We start from the raw sequence: 6330 nt of genomic DNA on the forward strand, positions 1-6330 counted from the left end.
TCCGCTCATCACAGAGGTAGTGTAGTATTACGGACCTCTAATCCATAAAATAGATACATATAATAGTGAAAAGAGATAATATACTAGGAGTCTTAAAGTACGGGTAAACAAAATCGCAAAATAAAAAGTGCAACGCTCAAGGAATAGGATTACTTACGTGCTAAGAAACCTAGAAGATAAGGATAAGAATAAGTGAGAAAGTAAAGGAAAGCCAATAATACAGCATAACTAGCTCCTGACTCAGCCTGCGAAGCCAAGGCTGGCCGGAGGGTATATATATATACATATATAGGTATCCCAAAATACACAAAATACAAAATAAGGCCCTATCTCTCCATCAACCTCTATGAGGAGCAAAATAAGCAAGTTTCTCGGAGAGCAAGCTAGATACATAGGTACATATATATACAATCATAAAACCCAAAACAACCCAGGGACTACTCCGCTTCAAGATCCAGACGCCTAGCGAGGAGCCTCTCGACCTGCATCTGAAAACAACAACACAGTATGGGAAGAGAACCGGAGGTTCTTAGCATAGTAAAGGTGCCACACGTATAATAAATAAGGTTCTGGGAATGCCAGAGACAATCCTAGAACTCCGTCGTACAATTGTTAAACTTAATTACTAAACAGAAGCCATAAATAGGGGTAGGTATTATAGACCTTCCTAAACTTACTCAATTTTAACCCTAATATAACACCAAACCACTTCACCCTTTCCTCCGTCCCTCCGTTATCCATAATTCAGCAGAGACAAGCAACCAAACAAGTTCACGCACAAGTAATAAGCAGATAGTGCAAGTAGCAAGTATAACAGGTAGTAGGAGGTATACATTAAATTAGGCAAACCCAGGAAATGCATAGCAATCAAAACAAACAAATGCACGTGATGCATGCCTGTCCTATGGCTGATGAGGCTCATCTGTCGGTTATCTAGCCAACCCGACAAGTCCGAAAACCTTAGACTGTCCCCCTTCGCACATCCCCATGAGTCTATGCATAGATTTCACATTCATTCATCATTCAAATCACTCAATGGGGGCTATCCATACCCGAAAATTTATACGTGCCCGGTCACCCTTACGACGTAGGGTCAACAGAGTATCGAGTTTCAACCTGGAACACGTGGTGGCAAGCCACGATTCTTTCCCAGGGAAACTCGTGTCTCAAATATCATTATTCATACCATTTCATTTTCATAATCATTATGTAATCATTTATCAAGCCATGGCATAAAACTTCATTTAACATTCTCATCTTCTTCATATAACTCATTATTTTACCTCTTACTTCATCACCAAGTTATCTTATTTTCCTCGCTCTAATTAGCTACTGGACTTAGTACTATACCCTAAGTCTAAAAGAGAGGAAAATGGAGGTTTAGAAGTGAAAATCTGGTTTAAAACACCCAAAATCCAGTTTTGTAGCAAACAGACCCACGCGCACGCGTGGAGAGAATAGCATGTCACGCGTACGCGTGAGTCATGTGTACGCGTGATCATGCGCATTCGCCTCTCACGCGCACGCATGGCTACTCGTGCATGCGTCGTTAAAATGCCACGCCATGCGTACGCGTGGCCCACGCATACGTGTGGATGTACGTTTTCCAAAAATGGGCAGAATGCCCAGAAAGCTTCTACAAACCAGTTTTGATATCCTACAAACACAATTTTCACCCTAAACTTCAATCGTCCATAACTTCCTCTATAAAATTTCATTTTTCATAAAATATATATCGTTCAAAAGTTTGCAAAAGCACCTTTCATTTGAAATAAACCACATTTCCATCCAAAATTTGAGGAGCAAGTTATGGACTCCCAAAGTTCATTCAAAATCAACTTTTTTACCAAAACCACAAAACCATATTTTCCTTTCAAACCTCTTCTCCACCTAATTTAGCATACCACAACCATCAACAAAATTAACCCTCAACCATAACACAACAATTCTAACAACCTTAGCTCAATAACATCATGTTCCACCCAATTTACTAATTTAGCCACAAATCACATATTGCTACACATACTCATTCTTACTATTTTCATGAAAATTTTCAATCCTCATTACAACACTTACAACACTGATTGTCAAGTCAATACCAACAAGACCAAATTATACCATTCACTATCTCAACCACACCATTACCTTGCCAAAATCATCACCCTTCATTTATCACCAACATACAAGCATATACACACATACATTTAATTCCCATTATTAATTACTCAACACCATACCATATCAATTTATTCATCAACATCACAAACACTAATCATTTAACATATCAAACCATTCCAACCTATCCTATAATGCTCTAGCCTAAGTTTTCACACAATCTTATATATTAAACGCGCGAAACCTAAACCATACATTGGCCGATCACTTTATTTAGTCCAAGGCAGCCCCCCAAGGTCACAACGCAGCCCCTCAAACTTAGAGAAACCAGCCACAAGCTTAACCTCAATCACCACCAAGCTTCTAAATGCTTATTTTTCAATTCCAATGCTTATATATAAACTCAATTCACACCTAATTCACATATATATTCGAAATTCAGTTTCTTCATAATAAAATTAAAATTGACTACGGTTTAGGTTGTTCTTACCGTACCCATACGCATAATAACTCAAGCCCAATAAGTTCTGGAAGCTAGATCGAACCTAAAACACCAAATTGGGCAAGATTTCATCACAAGGGTTCAATTTCACCATGAGAAAGGGGATAGAGATTTTGAAATGAAAATGAAACTTACCGGTGAAATTGATCCGACAGAAATGTAGAGCTCGACGCGTGGCCGCGAACGGTGCGGCAATCGGAGCTCGAACGGAAAAGTTATGGTAATGAGAAGATTTGATGAGGGTTATGGAGTTTTCCTTCCTCCCCAATCTGTTTGGCGTCGTGTGTATGAAATAGGGAAGAAGAAGCTGCTGCTTCTTGTAAGTTATGGGTCCGGTTGGACCCACGGGCCCGGTTTAGGCTCCGGTTCAACCGGTTTGGCCCTTTCGATCCAATTTTGGGCCAAATTTTTCGAAATTAGTATCAAAATTCTCGTTTTAAGGAGCTCTATCCTATTTTGATATTAATTTTTCATTTTTAATTTTCTTAATTAAAATTCAATTTATTAACTAATTATTTACCGATTTTAGCAGAGTTTACAATATATATATATAAAAGCTTGGTTACCAACTATACTTTTCACGGGTTTATAGTCTTATTCAGATTGGGGAACCATTAATTTAATTGAATAAAATTAAGTAAGGTGCAAATCTAGGTAATCAATATAACTCGGGTAATTAACTAAAGACTTACTTGAGTATCAAGGTAAAATCGGACAAATGCAATTTTTTGTTAGGAGATGAGCTACAACTCGAGAAAACATCAAGCAACTCACAAAGTTAGAATTAGTACAATAAATGGCCAAGATCACTAAAAGAACCGAAAAAAAAGATGGATAGATTACATGGTAGTTCTCATAGGACAGAAAATTTTCACCAAAAATTTTACTAAAATGTTATTAATCAATGATACAATAAATTAAAAAATGTAGCAGCGGAGCAAATTAAAAGGCCTTGTGATAATAAAGACCACCAATGCAGTTACTTTCGCTATAATAGATTTTTCCCAACTTGCATTTATACATAATCCAGTGGGTTCCCTTGTGTATGCACCTATTGGTAATCTTGATTATACTATTTGGTAACACATGCAAAAGGAGACAACTCATCTATCTACTCACTTTCTTCCGCATATTTTTGTTCTGTTCAAATTTAAGTTCAAATTCAAACATATTTAAGATTAGAACAATCTCTTTACAGTTAATGGCTCCTTTAAACTTTCACTCAACAAATCATTCTGCTTAGACCATTTTAAAACACTTATTAAAAGTAAATGAATGTATCATCAATGATCTTTAAAACTTTACTAAAATAGCAAGTTTTCCTGATTTTATTACTTTTATATTATATCATGTAAAATTGTATTTTTAATCCTCACTAATAAAATATATTATTTTTTAGAAATTTGTAAATAATAACGATTCTTTTTCATGTTTTTAGTTTATTGTGAATTAATTATTAAAGACTTTCTCCCCATGTGATTAGTCGCAGTTTTTAAACATTTCTTTCTCCTCTTCATATGACCATCTCTAAGTTTTCACTATTTCAATTACATTATGAAAATATAAGAACTATCATATTGATAGCTAAGATATGGAATCAATCATAAGAATCTATTATCAATGTCAATGGAGTTCACTTCCAAGTTTGCCTTACTCTATTTTTTGTATTAATTATTATCTCAACTATCAATCATCTATAATAAATTCATAATTTTCTCTTGTTCAAGAAATTCTCATTGAACATGTTTCCCAATATACAATTGGACTATGTGCCATATGCAGAAAAGGGAGCTGCCATATGTAGTGGTCTTCAATAATTACATAATAAAATGGCCCTATACATAACAATATATGAGTTATACATGTTCATAACAAACATTTCAATTTTTGCAAATTAAAAAGGTATCAAATCTACCACACCATATTGAGCATTGAACATATAATCATCCAATCTAAGCTATACACAAATATTAATCTAGTGCTAGTTTACTACTTGGAGGATGGAAAATACTGTCTGAATAAGAGTGAGAATAAGCAAAAAAATTCCAGCAATGAAAGCCACTGTCTTCCATGAAGTGTTGTAATAGTTGCACATCAAATTTGCTATTTTTCTGTTCATATATTTGATATCTTACACAATATTCTTGCAATATCGAAGTGGATTCTACTAACTTTATTCAACCACATAATCATGCAAGAAGTAAATTCTTTATCGCCAAATAGAAAAGGTAAAATGGATACCAAGATCATATTGCATAGTAACAAAAAAATTTTCATGAGACCGAGCTGAACAAATTATGCAGAAAGACAGATGGAGAGTAAGGCAGAGAATATTATCAGTCACTAAATTGGGACAAAATTTCATCAGACTAGAGTTCGAACCAAAATAGCAAACAAATCGAAAACAAGCAAAATTAAACTAAATTGTTGCAAAGATATTCGATCAACAAGCAAAATGATTAAATTGAAACAAACGTACGAAAACAAAAGATGAAATAGGAACAACAAAAAAAGGGAGAAAAATCGAACCAGGAAGTGGGGAGAGGGTGTGTTCGAGCGACACACGGTAGGGCAAGGGGGAAGGCTGAGGACGACAACACCAGGATGATTGGGAAGCCACGCGACGACACCGAGACGTGAACGGCGGAGGGACGAACAATGGACGTGCCTCTCCACCTTCCTTTCGCGCGCGGGAGCTATGCGGCAGCTTGAGCAGATCCATGATAGGAAGGATGTAGCCACTGCAGCTGATGAACGGAAGGTATACGGCAACAAGGAGTCTTAAAACTAGTGATTGGCGCTTTTGCCTCCCTTTAGGTTTGCGCAAAAACGAGGATTAATGGCTCTGGCTTCACCAATTTCGATTATAAAATAAAATTGAGCAACATGTTATTTGCAGCGGTTGATACACAACACCGCCGTGATCTTGACCAGTCTTTGACAGAGACAAATAACGCATCAAGAATCGCAGCTACTAAATCAATTTGCAGCGGTTTGGGAAAACGTCGGCAATTTTTCGCTGCAATTTCCTGTTTCTCTTGTAATGTCACTGTCACTGTTGTAATCTCTCCATTTGAAATTTCGATCGGCTTCAAATTGTTGGAACTCAATGTACAGTTCGATAAACGACACTTGTGATCGAATTTCGTAATAGACTGAAACATCTCTTGCATGCTCACTTCATCGGTGACATACTTTGTTTGGAAATGAACGAACCCACCAAACACTAATACGAGATACCGATACAAAATACTTGATGCTATATTCGGTATATGCGGATCTATTCTTTCACAAATAACACATTTTAGTTCTTCAAATAGTATTGTAAAATGAATAATAACATCACATGGATTCTCACATACAAATCTTACTCTATCAGGTATTTGTAATAATATCTAACCATGATAATATAATTTTAACATAATTCTATCCTCTATTTTTTTAAAAAAAATAATGTCTCTCCTTTCAACATTAGTTCAAAGTTGCAAAAGTAAAAAGGAAACAAAGTGAAAACGGCTGAGAGAACGAAGAAGAAGAAGATGAAGTTTGTGCAAATAGTCCACAGAGTACGTACATACATACATTTATACATTAAAATTTGAGTAATTACTCAAATCAGTCCCCAAGGATTTAGAATCGAACATTTTAGTCCCAAAAAAATTTAATACACAGATTAATCCCCAAGGTTTTACTCCGGCAGACAAATCAGTCCC

At 35.9% G+C, this 6330-nt stretch overlaps 1 long non-coding RNA gene across 1 annotated transcript; it reads right to left on the bottom strand.

Annotated features, from left to right (window-relative positions):
• Positions 1–203: 203 nt before the first annotated feature.
• Positions 204–2906, bottom strand: LOC140183467 (uncharacterized). The gene is made up of 3 exons (XR_011879437.1): positions 2753–2906; positions 2606–2660; positions 204–488 (listed from the first exon to the last, which is right to left on the bottom strand). It is a non-coding gene; the product is annotated as an uncharacterized lncRNA (long non-coding RNA).
• Between the last annotated feature and the right edge of the window lie 3424 nt (positions 2907–6330).

The sequence above is a fragment of the Arachis hypogaea genome, unplaced genomic scaffold (assembly GCF_003086295.3).
Source record: "Arachis hypogaea cultivar Tifrunner unplaced genomic scaffold, arahy.Tifrunner.gnm2.J5K5 arahy.Tifrunner.gnm2.scaffold_414, whole genome shotgun sequence".
Lineage (NCBI taxonomy): Eukaryota > Viridiplantae > Streptophyta > Magnoliopsida > Fabales > Fabaceae > Arachis > Arachis hypogaea.